General features: G+C 35.5%; 1 protein-coding gene across 12 annotated transcripts in view; it reads right to left on the bottom strand.

Annotated features, from left to right (window-relative positions):
- PEX5L (peroxisomal biogenesis factor 5 like) overlaps window positions 1-17,074 on the bottom strand; it is a 237,947-nt gene that overhangs the window by 186,627 nt on the left and 34,246 nt on the right. The window lies entirely within an intron of this gene.

The raw sequence follows: 17,074 nt of genomic DNA, 5'->3' as shown, positions 1-17,074 counted from the left end.
AAAAATCAATAAAAACATTAAAAAGAGAGAGAGACAGTGCTAGTACATGAGTGTTGTCTGGAGAAGCTGGTGGCTTCTGAGATCCTTTCAGGTGGTCTGCAAAGCTAAACTATTTGCATAATAGCACTAAGATGTCGTTTACTTTTTTGCTATGTTGACATTTGCATGGATAGTGCAAAAGCAGCAGCAGTTAAGACTGTGTCTTAGCATGAATAAGGGGATGGCACCACACTGCACTAGTTGGGAACTGAACTGGCCACCTTAAAATAAATGTAAGAACCATATTTACTTGAAAAAATGACTGACAAACGATGGTTATGCAAACCTGGAAATATGGCATTTTTAAAATATGGCATCCTCCTCATCCCGCCCGGAAAATAAATTAAGAGAACCTCTCATTTCAAGAAAAGCAACCAACAATATTTGTTGCCAAAATTCAAATTTTCAATGACAGAATTTTGAAAAACTTGTATTTGCCACTGTGAGTTTGATAATTGCCCAATCGCTAAAGATGTTTCTGATGAGATCAGTGATGTTAATGAAGCATTTGATATTGTATAATGAAGTACGGCAACATTTGGAAGATATAAATAATTAAATGAACCAATATTTTCTAAATGATCAATACATGGCATGCTATCAAAACTGTGTGTAAGTTAAAGATTCATTCAAAGTGTAAGAAAAACCAGTAGATTTGAATGTGAAAAGTACACCAAATTCATTGATATCACTTCAGCTTCCACATTGCTACAAAACTTTAAGGGACAACATCTCGAGTTTTGGTGAAGTATCAAAGAATATCTAATTATTTGAAAAGACTATTAAAATACTCTTTCGTTTCCCAACTGTATATTTGTGTGAAGATGAATTTTTCTTCTTACATTTCAACCAAAGAACAACTGCAACAGATTAAATGCAAAAGCAGATATGAGAATTCAATTTTCTTCTATTAAGGTTTTCTATTAAAAGGATTTGCAAAAATGTAAAACAAAGCCACACTTCTCACTAAAATGTCTATTTTTTTGAAAACACAGTTTAAAAAATGTTTTTGGTGCTAGCATGTGATGAGTATTTTATTGCTATTTTTCAATGAATTAATAAGTACATAGCTAAAGTTTTTCTTAGTTTTCTAATATGGTAAGTACCAATAGATATAATCCATATATACAAAAGCTTTTTGGGGTCTTTAATATTTTTTTAAGAGTACAGAGGGGTGCTGAGACAAAAGTTTAAAGACCACTGTTATACTAGAAAGAATGTAAACTTATTCTGAGGTGGTAGAACAATTTGCCTTTAAAAATTAGTTTTTATTTTTTCTCTCTCTAATAACGATAAACATAGTTAATTTATCTCTTTTAGATTCTGGTAAAAAATACCATAATAGAACATGTTAAAATTATCCAATTAGTATTATGATTACTTGCATTGTTACTTAGTATATATCTGAATTGTATTTAATGGTTAAAGCTTCAGAGTTTACAAATACTTATACATGTTTTATATCTTTTACTTTCCCTAGGCAATTCCATGAAGGTAGGTATTATTTTTCCTATTTATAGCTGAGAAAATAGGTTCTAGGAGAGAAAAAGTGCTTTGTCCATTCAGAAAGTGCTAAAACCCAGAATCAAATTCAGGTCTGCTGACCTTATGTTCCTGTGCTCTTTTTTCATCCTTGGATGGAAAAAATAGCCTTTTGGTATATCAGCATGAATGGTATACTTCAGCTCTTGCACAATAGAAACAGGGGCTGGGTATTGACATATGTTTAGAATTTGGTCAAGGATCCTGATTTCTCCCAGCCCATTTCCTCTGCCTATTTGTAAGGATTGTGGAAAATAATATATGCCCAGGCATGTGAAATAATGCTTGGTATATATTAAGTCCTGTTATTAATATTTTCCTTACTCAGCATATCGGTGTAACCCTGTACAAGGCCAGAGTAGCTTGGGTTTCATCCAACTCTTAGGCCAAGTATGAAAGGGCTCAGTCACTAAGACAGAAATAGATGAACGGCCTACGAAGAAGCTTCAGAACAATTGCAGGCTTGAACCACAACAGAAATGCAGCCTTTTTCAGGCTGAAGCTAGAGATGATTATATTGACGTCCACCTCAACTCACTGCTCCAAGCTCAAGTTTAGAGGTGATGGAAGAAGTCAACACGTCACTCTTCTGCTTTGCAGGCCTGATCCAAATTAGCTCTGAGTGTCTGCTGGACATCACCACCTTTAACGGTTTCTTCCCTGTCCCCACCTCAGACTACTAGAGCCACATAACAAGCCTTGAGAATCCAGGCAAGGCCAACCAACTTTGCATCCTATTTTCTCTCTGTTTTCTGAGGTTTGGTCCTGCTGGCTTCATGCCTGGAACCTCTCTCCAGGCAGTCCCTTCGGAATGATGAACTGTTTCATGAGCCCTATTTGTAGAGGCAGGAGGAAGCAGCACTAGGGCTAAAAAGAGGTCCCACATGTGAAAGCATGAGTCAGGCTTCCTGGTGGCTCCTGAAGAGCCCTTCAACTATATGATGTGCAGGGGCAATGCTGGTGAGATTTGGCTGGGTGTGGAAGTAGAAGATGGGCCAAGTTTGGGCAGTTTAGGGAGGTAAGAGTTTCTGGAGGAGGTACTTTTTTTTTAGCAAAGGAATATTAATGGCATTAATTTCACTGTCTTTGTATATTGATCCCAACATAGTGCATGTACATATTAATACCTAATAAGATAATAATGATAATAATAGCTAGCTAGCTCTCACAGGAACAATCGCAAATTGTTTTTTCATATATATACATATACATATATATTCATGTATTTATGTGAATTCATATACAGGTATATGAACTTTTGCAATAGTAATAAAATGAGACTGACATTTCAATTTGTTATAATAAATTTGCCTTGGGGAAGAGGGTTTGCTATTCACTATAATGAAGACTATATGTTATCATATTAATTCTCCTAATATTACCATGAGTTTGTTATATTTTTCTTAGTTTTCAAATGAGGAAATGGAAAGCCCTAAAGGTTTAGGACTTTTTTACAGGGCCATGTCCAAGGTCACACAACCTATAAGTATCAGATAAGACTTAGAACTTGAAATTTTCTGACCAATCCAAATCTGAGCTTTTCAGCTCAGCCCCCTGCCTCCAGCATATTCCCATTTGATTGAAAGTTGGGATTTTATAATGCAAAAGTGCATGTCTCAGTAAGTAGAAAAACAAAAATTCAAGAAAAGTCAGCAGCCTTTTACTGAATTTTAGACAGACATCCATCTCAGATATATAGTGGAGATGTAAGAGGTCAGTCTCTGAGGTCGGATTGCTTGGTTTAAAGCCAGCTCTGCCATCTACTAGATGAATAGATTGAAGCAAGGTGTTTTCCTTTTAACTTCTCTATGCCTAAATTTTCTCACTTGAGAATAATAACAGAATATCTCCTTGAACTGTTGAGGGGAAAAATAATTAATGTATGTAAAGTATTTGACACATTTAATACATTCAATAAATATTAGCTCATATAATGTGATATCTTTCCCTCCCTCTCTTCTTTCCTTCCTTTCTCCTTCTTCCCCTTCTCTCCCTCCTTCCCTTCTTTCCTTCTCTCTTCTAACAGTTCCAGTTGACAGTGTGTAACCACTAAGCAATCTTTCTAGCAAGATGGTAAAACTCACCAAAGATGGCTCAGAAAATCTCAAAGCTAAAACTTTGTTTTGGACTGGGATTTAAAAATAGAATCTGGTGAGAAGCAATTCTTGCTGTGTCAACTTTTAGAATGCTGCACCGAGAAAACCCAGCAGAGCTTTATTTTAAGAGGACCCTGAGTGGCTTAGCTGCAGTTCATAGGTACATCAGTACATCCCTTGGTGATTTGCTTTCCTGTGAACCTAAAACCAAGCAACAGGGAGAGCTCTGGTTTAATGCCCCCAGAACGCCCCCCCACCCCTGCCTCACCCGCCCAAGCCAGCTGAACCGAACTCAGGTGCTGCTGCCAAGTAAGTGGGGCAGAAGCCCAGCAGTGAGCACTTTGCTGCGGACCCTTCTGAAGTTTGCCTCTTTGTTAAATCTACTTTTAACACAAACTGGATTTTTTTACAGTATGTTTCAGAGATGGTGCAAAATATTAAGGATACAGGAAAAGAATGACTACAGATGGTTGATTTGGAAAGTAGGTAGAGTAGGACTTTGGTCTGTGTCAGCATCTGGGTTCCAGCCTTGTTTTTATCACTTTTTCCTTCTTAACTCTTTTGAGCTCAGTTTTTCCACTTTCAAAGTAGGAGTTTGTACTAGATAATTTTTAATGCTGTTAATTCTATGATTTCTTTTTAAACGATTGGGAAATCAGTTAGTAATTGTGCAGTGATTAAGAAAGAGGACCATTGTTAATTAAAGAAAAAAACTAAGCCTCATAAATATTTTTTTAATCCTCATCTGAGGATATGTTTTTCATTGATTCCAGAAAGAGAGAAAGGGAGGGAGGGAGGGAGAGAGAGAGAGAGAGAGAGAGAGAGAGAGAGAGAGAGAGAGAGAGAGATATCAGTCATCCCTACCCCACTTTGCTTATGCACCCCAACCAGGGAAAAACTTGCAACCCGGATAAATGCCCTGGCCCGGAATCAAAGCCATGACCCTTTGGTGCTTGGGATGATGCTCTAACCAACTGAGTCACACCAGCCAGGGCTAAGCCTCATGAATTTTAACATTCATTCTGACACCAAGCTGCCATGTACACTTCTTCCGTATCAAAGAGTATTTCTTAATAACCAACCAAACAAGTCTTCGTTCTAATGCAACTAATACAAGTAGTAAAAATTGGATGTGAAAATATGTTTCTCAAGAAGGAATATGATGGTGGTCTTTAAGTGTATGTGTAATCACCTGTTCAGGAAAACTAATCAGGTAACAAGGTATGGAATACATTGAAGGGGTTAAAAGTGCAGACACAGTATAGATAGCAGCCAAATCACAGGTAACAAGTCTGAAAGGTATCAGAAAGGGAAGGAATTGCTAGGGTTTGGCAATTTGGTGTTTATATAGAAGTAAACTTGGATGCATATTCTTTGTGATATTTTGAAAGGTTCTTTACTGAAAAAAAATCAGTAAAATGCCACTATCAAGATAAAACTTTAAAAGACAAGTATGCATATTATGTCACAAGAATGAAGGATGGACTTGGAATGCTTTTTCTGGCACTAGTCTTGAAATGACCTCATTTGCTGGCATGTGCTGCACAGGCCTCCAGGAAACCAGCAGAACTTGGTGATAGAGACGAGTCCAGAGTCATGGAACAGAACTAAGTGCCTGGCTCCATCTACTATATGCAGCCAGGGACCATGGCTTGTACTTGCCTGTCTATCCAACCAGCACCAATTGCAGTTTCTGATACAGAGAAGGCACTCAGTAAATATTTAAAGGTAATTATTTGGCTGACACGGATCTGCATCCCTCTATTCCAGCTTAAGTAACACTGTTGTATCGATGAAACCAACTGGATTAATCCCAACCAATGCACCCCTCCAGTTCTCTGCTATCTTATTCATCATTGTACTACTAAAAGTTATTTAACTTTTAACAAAATGCACTTGCATATGTTAAATCAAGTAGAACAGTTATAATATTTCATATGTTAACATTAATATTACAGATGAAATAGTGGAATCACGCAGAAAGGTTAAATTACTTGTTCAAAATAAAAAAAATTAAAAGGCAGATATTGTATGTTCTTAAAAACATTTCCTATTAATATTTTCCTTTGGGTCATAAATTTGACTTCCTCACCTCCCAATTTCTTTCTTCTATTGATTGTGTTCCTAATGTGTCCCAGTCACTGTACAATACTCAGGAGACAGAAATACTTAGGCCAGTGCCCTTTCCTCCAGAATCTCACTGTCTAGATAAAGCCATTTCCCCAAATTTCCTATTCTACTGTATTATCAAGAGGTTTTCAATTGTCATTACCGAATTGTTTCTGGTTGTCATGATCTTTTAAAGTGCAACCAAGTCGTGCATGGGTTTGTATTTATGGCAGGCCCACCCCCCTGGGTCTCTCATATGCCCCATGCCAGAGCAAGCTGCAGCCTTGAACCATTGCCCGGCCTCTGCTCATAGGCTGCAGGCACTGAAGCAGGTTGCACAGTGGAAAAAAATGCAACCAAGTCAATTTAAAAATTGTAATTAAGCATATATATTGTGCTTGACATCATAACAATGTAAGTTTTAACTTCAAATTTCTGTGCTTTTCAGACCTACATACCACATATTGCAAATATTTTATTGCAGATGTTTTATATTTGAGTAGCACATTTGTGTTTGCAAAGTTCTTTTATTCGTCAGTTTAAGACTTATTCAACACTCACAGTCATTTTGTTCTCATGATAACCCTATGAAGTAATAATAATAACTAACATTTATTGAGTATTTATGATGGCTATTCTAAGTGTTTTACATATATTTACTCATCTAGTTCTCACTATAGGTATACAAGAACTTTATCACCTTCATAGTGTAGGTGAGAAAACTGAGGAAAAGAGATGGTAGGTAGCTTTCCCAAGAAGAGCTAGGGTTTGAACTATACAGATGCCCATGTCCCACTCCAGGTATTCTTATACATTTTGTCCAGAGTAGGCTTGGGCATCAGCATTACTTTAAAAAAGCAATCATTTAAAAACACTTCTTAGGTGATTCCATTATACAGCTAATGATTAAAAAAGGCAAGAACAAAGCCAGTGCCCCTAGCTAAGCAGTGGTTTAAGGTCACAGAACTAGTTGATGACAGAGCTGAGGCCAGAGCCTGTCTTCTAGGGTAGTGTTCTTTCTTCTTTATCAGGCTTCCTTTTCGTCGTTAGCTTAATTATCATGCAATAGGAATTTGTTATACAGATGAGAAAAATCTACCACTGTGTGTTTATCAAACACTGATTTTAGGCCAGAGCTGGAGGACGGAAAGCAGGCGATGCAATGGAAGTGTCACAAATGGTCCCTACTCATAAAGAGGTACTGTGTAGTACTGAAGCCCTCAATAACTATTTGTTAAATAAATAAAATTTCTAAAAATGAAGCAACTAAAGTACAAGTAATAAACTATGTGAAGGAGACTGTAAATGCACAAGAATGTCCAAAACGGTAAAGAAGAATGTGGGATGGAACTATTTGAGAAGACTTCATGAAATACCTGATTCTTGACCTGGCTCTTCCAGTGGTGGGAAAAATGAGTTAAAAAATTGCATGACCATATCTTTTGGGTTTGAATAGCACTTAAAAAAACAAACCTTGTCATTACATCAGCAACAGATGTTTATTGTGGAAAACATAGGTAAGACAAAGAAAGAAATGAAAATTAATAAAACCATCACCCAGAGCTCACTGTTCACATTTTGGTGTATGTTTTTTCAGAGATTATGTAAGTATTTGCTTCTTTAATTTTTATTTACCTGGCTACTAGTGAATTTGAATATTATAACTCCTAAGTTTGTTAGCAATTCATGTAAGTTCTTTGGTGAAGTGACTTCTCGTATCTTTTGCCCATTTTTCATTTTTTAAGACTTTATTTTTTAAATAGTAGTTATAGGTTCATGATATAATTGAAAAGCAAGTACAGAGATTTCCCATATATTTGCTCCCACACATGCCTCCTCCATTATCAATATCACTTAACCAGAATGGTAGATTGGTTACCAAGGCTAACCCTATACTGACACATCATAGTTAGCCAAACTTTACAGTTTATCTTAGGGTTCATTCTTGGTATTGTACATTCTATGGTTTGGACTAATGTATAATGTCATGCATCCAGAATGATAATATCATAAAGAATATTTCTATTGCCCTAAAAATCCTCTGTGCTTTGCCTATTCTTCAAGTTTTGCCTTTTCCAGATGTCATGTAGTTGGAATCACATAGTATGTAGCCTTTTAAGATTGGTTTCCCCACATCACTTAGTAATATGCACGTAAGGTTCCTCTATGTCCTTTTGTGGATTGATAGCTCACTTCAGTTTAGTACTGAATAATGCTCCATTGTCTGGATGTACCAGAGTTTATCCACTCACCTACTGAAAGATATCTTGGTTGCTTCCAAGTTTTAGTAATTTAAGAAAGCTGCTATAAATGTCCAGATGAAGGATTTAGTGTGGATATAAATTTTCAACTCCTTGGATAAATACTAAGGAGCACAAATACTATATGATAAGAGTATGTTTAAGTTTGTAAGAAATCACCAAACTGTCTTCCAAAGTGGCTGTACCATTTTGCATTCACATGAGAGCAGTGAATGACAATTCCTGTTGTTCTATGTCCTTGCCAGCATTTGGTGTTGTCAGCATCCCAGATTTTGTCTATCCCAGTGGTCAGCAAACTGCAGCTCGCGAGCCACATGCAGCTTGCGAGCCGCAGTTTGCCGCTCTGTTGACTAATGAGTTTGCCGCTCTGTTGACTAATGAGTTTGCCGACCACTGACCTAGACTCTCGATTCCAATAATTACAGGCTGTTGTTGTTCCTTGTGATTAAGCCCCTATCCCAGTGGTCAGCAAACTCATTAGTCCACAGAGCTGCAGTTTGCTGACCATTGGCCTCCTAACAGGTGTGTAGTAGTATCTCATTGTTTTAATTTGAATTTCCCTGACTATATGTGATGTGGAGGATCTTTTTATATGCTTATTTGCCATATGTATATCTTTTTTGGTGAAGTGTCTGTTTAGGTCTTTCACCTATTTTTAAATCAAATTGTTTGTTTGCTTATTGTTGAGTTTCAAGAGTTCTTTGTATATTTTGGATACCAGTACTTTATCTGGATACCAAATGTGTCTTTTGCAAATATTTTCTCCCAGTCTGTTGGTTCTTCTAATTCTCCTGACATTGTCTTTTGAAAAGCAGAAGTTTTTGATTTTATTGACATCCAGTTTGTCAATTACTTCTGATTTTGCCCATTTTTCTACTGTTTTTGATAAATGCATAAATGATAAAAAGGGATCAGAGTGTATACATCATTTTATAACTTGTTTTTTATTTAATATGTTATAAGTAAATGTGTGTACTTTCACAATATCATTTTCAATGGTTGTGCAGTGTTACATAGTTTATCACTAGTGGAGGACATTTTAAGTTTTTATTGAATTTTGTTGTTGTCATGGCTCGTAAAATAAGGCTTCAGACCTTGTTCTTGTAACTAAACCTATGTGTACATTCTTTGGAAGGGGGATCAATAAATAATGTTAGTTATATTTATTTTTTATTGTGCTCTCAAGCAATGATCTGTGAATGCGATTTGAAAACAGTTTTAATCATTTTAAATTAAAAAATTAAAAAAATAAATATACACACATGCAACTTGACATAAATGCTTTAATGGGATCATGTCACATGTACCTTTTTATAGTCTGGTCTCTGTTTTGTTTTGTTTTCCTTGCCCACTCCTGCTTCCCAATACTCATATCACCAAATGCAGATTCTGTCAATGCATGCATAATTAACAATGTAGTATGTATTTTCTCTATTTTAACCAGAGCCGTAGTCAAACACACATGTTTGTAGGTAAGTAATTTGATCTTGTACATATATCCATTAGCGGGATTGTCCTTGTTTTACAAATATGTTATACTTCTTTGTATCTTGCTTTTCTCTCACAGCTTTAGCTCACATATCATCACCTAAATCAATCTTCATAGCTCTATTTCTATTTTTTAATTATTGCATGTTATTCTAGGTATAAATACACCATGATTACTTAACCACTTTTTAAATGAATTCACTTGGTTTCCTTTCTCCCTCAATTCTGAGCAATCCTGCAATTGGTATCTTTGTGCATATTCTGATTGTTTTAGTTCTTTCAGGTACATTTTTAGGAGTGGGATTGCTGACTAGAGCGTACATACTTTTAATTTTTAATTTGAAAATTGTTTAAAAATGCTGTCACATCTTCAACATTGTATAATTACAATTCCACCCTTGACAACAACAGGTATTGATTGCTTTAAATTTTTTTTCTTGGTATGATGGGTATAAAGTGGTATCTTTCATTGCATTTCCCTATTAGTTAATTTGACATCTTTTCATGTTTGTTGACCACTTGAAGTTTCTCTCCAGAAAAGTCCCCTCTGTATCCTTGCTTGTTGGTCAATTTATTGGCAATTTGTGACAACATTCCTCATAGTTTGCTAAAAGCCCTTTGTCAGCTATGTTGTAAATATTTTTTTGTCAATATAACCCTTTTTTGTGCATATCCCTAATTTTTCCATTAAGAAATATATTTACTGTTATTTGATGTGCTAATTTGGGCAACCTAATTTACTTTACATTTTAGCAGTTAGGTGTAGATAATTAAAAGCCCAGTTAAGTATTTTATAATTTCAGCTATTTATGCCATGCTTGGGATGTTGTTTGAAAGAAAGAAGAATACTCTTAACATATTTCTTCACCTTCATCCTTACTGCTAAGTAAACCTGTGGATGATATAATGAGGGGTAAATAAGCATATTTCTTGTACACACATACCAAGGACACACTTTTGGCTAAAGTGAGTTGATAATGTTGTGCAGAGGATAGTTGTCACCAACTCATTTATTTATGGTATAATAAAATAAACATCTTGTATACTGTTAATTCTATAAACAGATGCATGTTTAAAAGATCTATGATGGTCTTGTAATCTTAATCTAATATATTTTAGATATTTTAATTTTTCCCCTCTTGGGAAATACATTTATTATAGTGTAGAAAATACTTCATGACATTTTCATATAAGGTTATATAACTTTTCATACATAAACATGAAATTTGTTGTAGAAAGTTCTTTAAACCAAACATTTTAATCTAGGACTTCAATTTAATCTGTTCCTTGAATCTATTTTTATGTGGTCCTTAAAAACATCCAAAAATCCATTGCTAATATAGCAATAAAAATACTTTGGGTACTGACAAAAAATATATATTTACTTTAGTTTCAACTGCTGCTAGAAATTCAGCTGGAATTGTGGAGAGACCATCTACCACAGTATTTTACAAGAAAAGACAGAGATAATGGCAACAATAAAACTCTTCCTTTCAGAAAAAATTGACACATATAGTTAATATTCTTCCTAAATCAGAAAATAATAGCAATAAAGAATCTCCAATAAAGATATGAATTATCTTATATTTTCATAGCATGCTAAACCTGGAAGGGATCTTAAATATTGTCTTTATATAAATCCTTACTCATTTTACAGGCTGGGAAACTATAATAGATGAGACCAAAGAGTCTCTCTTCTCAAACAGAAAAGAGTGATATAAATCTAATCCATTCTGGATTATTAATGGAGATGTAAACTGACACAATGCAGGTAGGGATTTACAGCCTGGCCTCAAATACCCTATTGAGACTTTTCTAAATAAAGCCGAAAGTCTTAGCAGTTCAGTAAACAAGTTGATTCAGAAAACTCAGTCTCCAAAGGGAGCTTAGCTCACTCTATTCTATCATGTGAAACACAGAAAACATCTGTCTTAATCCATTATTAGAACAGTCTGTATTATGCCTCATGCTATGTGTTACTGAATTAGGAGTTTTTTAGGTTTTAAAGAAGACTGTCCATTTCTGTGGTCTCAGACTGTGCACTAAACAAAAACAAAGTAAAATTAAAAAAAAAAAACAACTGCCATACAAATTGCAGAGAACCAAAATATAATTATTTGATCAAATGTATATTATTTATAATATAATTCTTTAAGTAAAGTTCCCAAATGTATGCAAACTGGAAAACCATATATATTGGTCTCAATTATTTCAAAGATTTAATAAAAATAAAACTTTTTTTCATATCTAAATGCTCCAGAGGCCTCTCAGATCTTTGATTAAAGTTCAATTATACTACAACTTCTTTCAGTTTGGAAGATGTTTTTACGTATTTTATATAGCTATGTCTGAATTTAACCTACAAGTTTTCCAAGAAAAAAAAAGCAAATAAATAATAATTACATCTTACCTAATGCTCCTTTAAAAGGCTACGTTGGTTCTCTTTGGTTATTAAAGTGATAATATTAAAAGAGCAATTAAATTTCTTAAAATCTAGTAGAAATCTGTTGCACAAATAAGTGGGGAGGGTTTAGGTAACAATGATTTGAGAGATAATGCTCCCGCAAGGACTATTACCACTGTTTTGATCCCAATTAGAACCTCCCTTGACCATGTATACAAAGATCTTGTATTTTTCCTTCCACAAGAGTCTGACAATTTCAGTTATGAAGAGAGAGTGTATTTGAAATAGCCTTTCCAATTTGGAAGCAATATAACTTGAATAGAAAGGCTACATATTGCTCTTGAACTGGCTAAAAAACCTTGGTTGGAAAGTTAAATCCTGATACCTTACCAGTAGATTTCTATAGTCCTCAAACTTAATGTTCAGAGACCTCCGTTGCTACATGTATAGATGGTCAAATTTAGTAAACACATTCCAGATAACATTTTTACAATTGTATTTATATTCATGATAGGCAGCCAAATTCAGTTTTAATTATTAAGAACGTTTGGTTACCTTTGGTAAAATTTGGAAATAAGAATGGAGACTCAAACTGCAGATAGAACTTTTTGGTCAAGCTAAAAGGAACTATAATGGGTTCATAAAATGTTGAAATAATGTTCAAAACAACTGGGCATATTAATATAAATGAAAATATCATTTCGACAGTGTCACCCAAACACATACCAAACAAAATGAAATGGAAACTTGGTACTGAGCTCTCTAACCTGTTGTGTTTTGCAGAGGTTCAAAGTCTTCCTGCATCAGAACTACCAGAATTGGTGTTAAAAATAACATCCCTGGGCTCCATCCACGATATACTGAAGTTTGAACATCATTGACTCTGACAAAGCAGAATATCTAGTTTATGTCATCAATGTTTGATCTGACTCACTCTATAAGAATTTAAATTAAAAAAAGAAATGCAGAATACCATAATTAAAACTTAGCCATTTCACATAAATCCGACTAGTTAAAGTTTTGTTCAATGTTTTTGTAAATTCAGGGTCGAGAATACATTAAAGTAACTTTACAAAGTCTGCCAAAGGCTTTGAAGACATTTTTAAAATAAAATTTTAGCTTATGAACATTTTTTTCTTATTGTACTAATAAGACAGTAAGTTTTTTTCATAATATGTAGCAGGAGAGTGTAATCTTTCTTATTGAAAGAGAAGTAATTTATTAAAAATAGACATTGAGAGTGGTGAAATTATAATGAATTATTCTGAATTAAATTACTACTTCTTATGGGGATCCAAATGGCTGCCAATGGGACAGCAGGCTGCAAGATAGTGTGGGAGTGACAGAACGAAAGGAAAGTGCGTGGACGTGTGGGGAGTGTCTATATTTGTGAGTGAGAGACAGCTATATTCCACAGGACTGTTGGGGACTGGCGGACCAGGTTCCCCTGGCTGGGCAGCCTCTACTACTGCTGAAATCTCTCCTGGAGTGGCAGGCTCTGCCACAGAGACCACACAATCTTGAAGGGGAGACCGGCTGTGATCAGAAGCCCAGCCTTACTTTCAACTGGTGAGACTTCAGACACCTCCCGGGACCTTACAACCACAACACCCATGGACCAGTTGCCTCAGCTGCGAACTCACCAACACCGAGACTCCAGCCTCCCCAGGCGCCTAAAAAGTCTGTCCAGGGGGAGACAAAGCAGCGCTGAATACGGGGATGGGCCCTGCACCTTCTCACAGAGCAGATAGAAGGAACAGCTGAATCGAACAACACCCACCTGGAATTGGCCAATTAAACACAGCTGGTGAGGCAATCCATGAACAGAAAGGTCAGATATGGCCTAGACCAGTGGTCGGCAAACTCATTAGTCAACAGAGCCAAATATCAACAGTACAACGATTGAAATTTCTTTTGAGAGCCAAATTTTTTAAACTTAAACTTCTTCTAACGCCACTTCTTCAAAATAGACTTGGCCAGGCCGTGGTATTTTGTGGAAGAGCCACACTCAAGGGGCCCAAGAGCCACATGTGGCTCTCGAGCCACAGTTTGCAGACCACTGGCCTAGACTAAAGCTATGCCTCCTCAGATTCATTTGGGTATTTGTTGTTTGGGTGTTTGTTGTTTGCATTTTTTGGATTAGTTGTTGTTTTGGAGTTTTCTCCCCATATACATATATTTTCCCCCCTTCTTTTTTCTTCTCTTTCTTTTCTCTCTTACATTTTCCCCTTTTCTCAACATAATTTTTGCACTGTTTTCTATCCCCTAATTCTCTTTTCTCTGGTGGTCACCTTTATTTGGGGTTATTGGTATCATGAATACATTTGTGCTTAGTGCCCTGTGCATTGTGTCTTGTCGTGTTGTATTTTGTGCCTTTAAGTCAATGCAGGAGAGAGAGAGCTACAGAACCAGACACCCTGAGAGGAGCAATTACGGGGAGACAAAGAAACAGCCTGCGTACAAAAGAAAAGAAGGAATCACTGGAAAAGGAAGTAAACAAAATGGAGGCAAGCACATATGTTGTAGCAATATTTTTACAGACACAGCTCCTAGGGCAATGGAGACTAAGGAGAAAGTAAACAAATGGGACTACATCAAAATAAAAAGCTTCTGCACAGCAAAAGAAACGATCAACAAAACAACAAGAAAGCCCACTGTATGGGAAAACACATTTGCCAATGTTATCTCCAATAAGGGTTTAATCTCCAAAATTTACAGAGAACTCATACAACTTAAAAAAAGGAAGATAAACGATCCAATAAAAAAATGGGCAAAGGACCTAAATAGACACTTTTTGAAAGAGGACATTTAGAAGGCCGAGAAACATATGAAAACATGCTCAAAATCACTAATCATCCAAGAGATGCAAATCAAAACAACAATGAGATAACATCTCACACCTGTCAGAATGGCTATCATCAACAAATCAACAAACGATAAGTGCTGGTGAGGATGTGGAGAAAAAGGAACCCTCATGCACTGCTGGTGGGAATGCAGACTGGTGCAGCCACTGTGGAAGACAGTATGGAGTTACCTCAAAAAGTTAAAAATGGAACTCCCATTTGACCTAGTAATCCCACTTCTAGGGCTATATCCCAAGAAACCAGAAACACCAATCAGAAAGGATATATGCACCCCTAGGTTCATAGCAGCACAATTTACAATAGCTAAGATTTGGAAACAGCCTAAGTGCCCACCAGCAGATGAGTGGATTAAAAAACTGTGGTACATCTACACAATGGAATACCAGTAGTATAAAAAAGAAGGAACTTTTATCATTTGCAACAGCATGGATGGAACTGGAGAGCATTATGCTAAGTAAAATAAGCTAGTCAGAGAAAGATAAATATCACATGATCTCACTCATATGTGGGATATAATGATCAACATAATTTGATGAACAAGAATAGATCCAGAGACAAATGGCGGGGTGGGGGGAGTTAGAGAGCAACCAAAGGACTTGTATGCATGCATATTAGCATATCCAATGGACACAGACACTGGGGCAGTGGGGGCTTGCCTGGGGTGGGAATGGTTGTGGGGGTGGTCAATTGGGGAAAAAGGAGACATATGTAAAACTTTAGATAATAAATAAATAAATAAATAAATAACTACTTCTTAGATCATAAAAATTGAAAATAAGTGTAAGTGAACTGATGAGTATTAATGTATTACTAGTACAGGTATGTTTTCCTTTCTTACCTGTTCAAAATTGAAATTTTTACAAATGTGATTTGTCACAATTAGACATGAAATATCTGGGTGTAAGGGCAGCCATTTTATCATGCTTATTTTTGAGAAGCCTCCTGCTATTGTTATTAATTCAAACATTTTCAATACAACTTCAATCAAGGGACACAAAAAATTACCCCATTTCCCATTGAAAAGATACTTGTTAATGATATATTTAAAAAATAGATACTTATTAATGGATTTATTATTCTTAGGTTGTTCTGTGCTTCAACCTGGAGTACTTAAAAATTTCCTGCTTAAATTGCTAATCCTTCCCTTAATGGCAGTCTATGACATTTTTAATTAATTACTTCAGCAACCTCATTTCCATTCAATGAAGGTGACCACTTTCTTCTTTATTTATTAATTATTTTTATTACTATTGTACATAAACTCAACCCCTGCTGTATTGAAACAACATACAAGATCAGAAGTATGTCCTAAACCTGTGGAAGATGAATATACCTTTTTAAAAATATACATTTATTGTTAATAGTATTACAGATATCTCCTGTCCCACTGTCTCCTCCCAGTCCATACCTTTTTTTTTTTTTGTTTTAAGTATCAAAGTCAGAGGAAGATGGAATGAGGGCCCCTGGGAAGAATGCAGAACGTGGAAATGACCCTTCAAATCACATTTACTAGTGACTAGACTCTGTGTGCCTTTCTCTGGCTTTTGCTTTCAGTTCAGCAGTTCATTTGTAGAATGGAATGTTCTGATTAATCTGTTTGCATACTTCAGATTAATCAAATAATTGCTAAAGTTTAACCTCATTTCATTGTATATAAACATACTGCTGATGGGTAAATAATAATTTTACTCATCATTGCTATTTCCAGTTTTCAAATAAATTATTTTTCACATTCATCAGAATTTATCTCATATATAATGCTCTCTTCTCCACATCTTGGTCACAAGAATTAAGAGTCTGCCGATAGCATTTCTTTATGGATTCATTTATTAAACAAATAATGAGTGGCTATAATATGTAAATACAGAGGGTTGTTTCCAGATCACATTCTTTAATTTCCCCCTCCCCCCAGTTTTTGTTTCTATCTTATTATATGTCATCCTAAAGCATAATAGCTTATTAATTATTTTTCCCAATCATTAATTAATGAAGATTATGCCTTCCTTTTACCATTTGTTTACTTAGATTATATTCATCTCCTGAGAGAATTTGAAAGAGTTTCTCAAAATTAAGGTAACAATAATTTAAAAAGTAAAATCAGAGGAAATACAGATAAAACAACCAGGGAAGTAGAAGATCCTAAGTTATTTAGCTGAAGTTCTCACTGGATTTAGATCTGATCTCCTAAAGTGGGGAGAAATATATTAGATTTTATGATTTTTACTATCCTTTTAAAGCCAAGGAGATCATGTTTCCTTTGCTCAAAATCTT

This window comes from Plecotus auritus (assembly GCF_963455305.1).
Source record: "Plecotus auritus genome assembly, chromosome: 2".
NCBI lineage: Eukaryota > Metazoa > Chordata > Mammalia > Chiroptera > Vespertilionidae > Plecotus > Plecotus auritus.
Note: the sequence above shows the minus strand (reverse complement) of the source record. Positions and strands in the feature narration are given on the sequence as shown.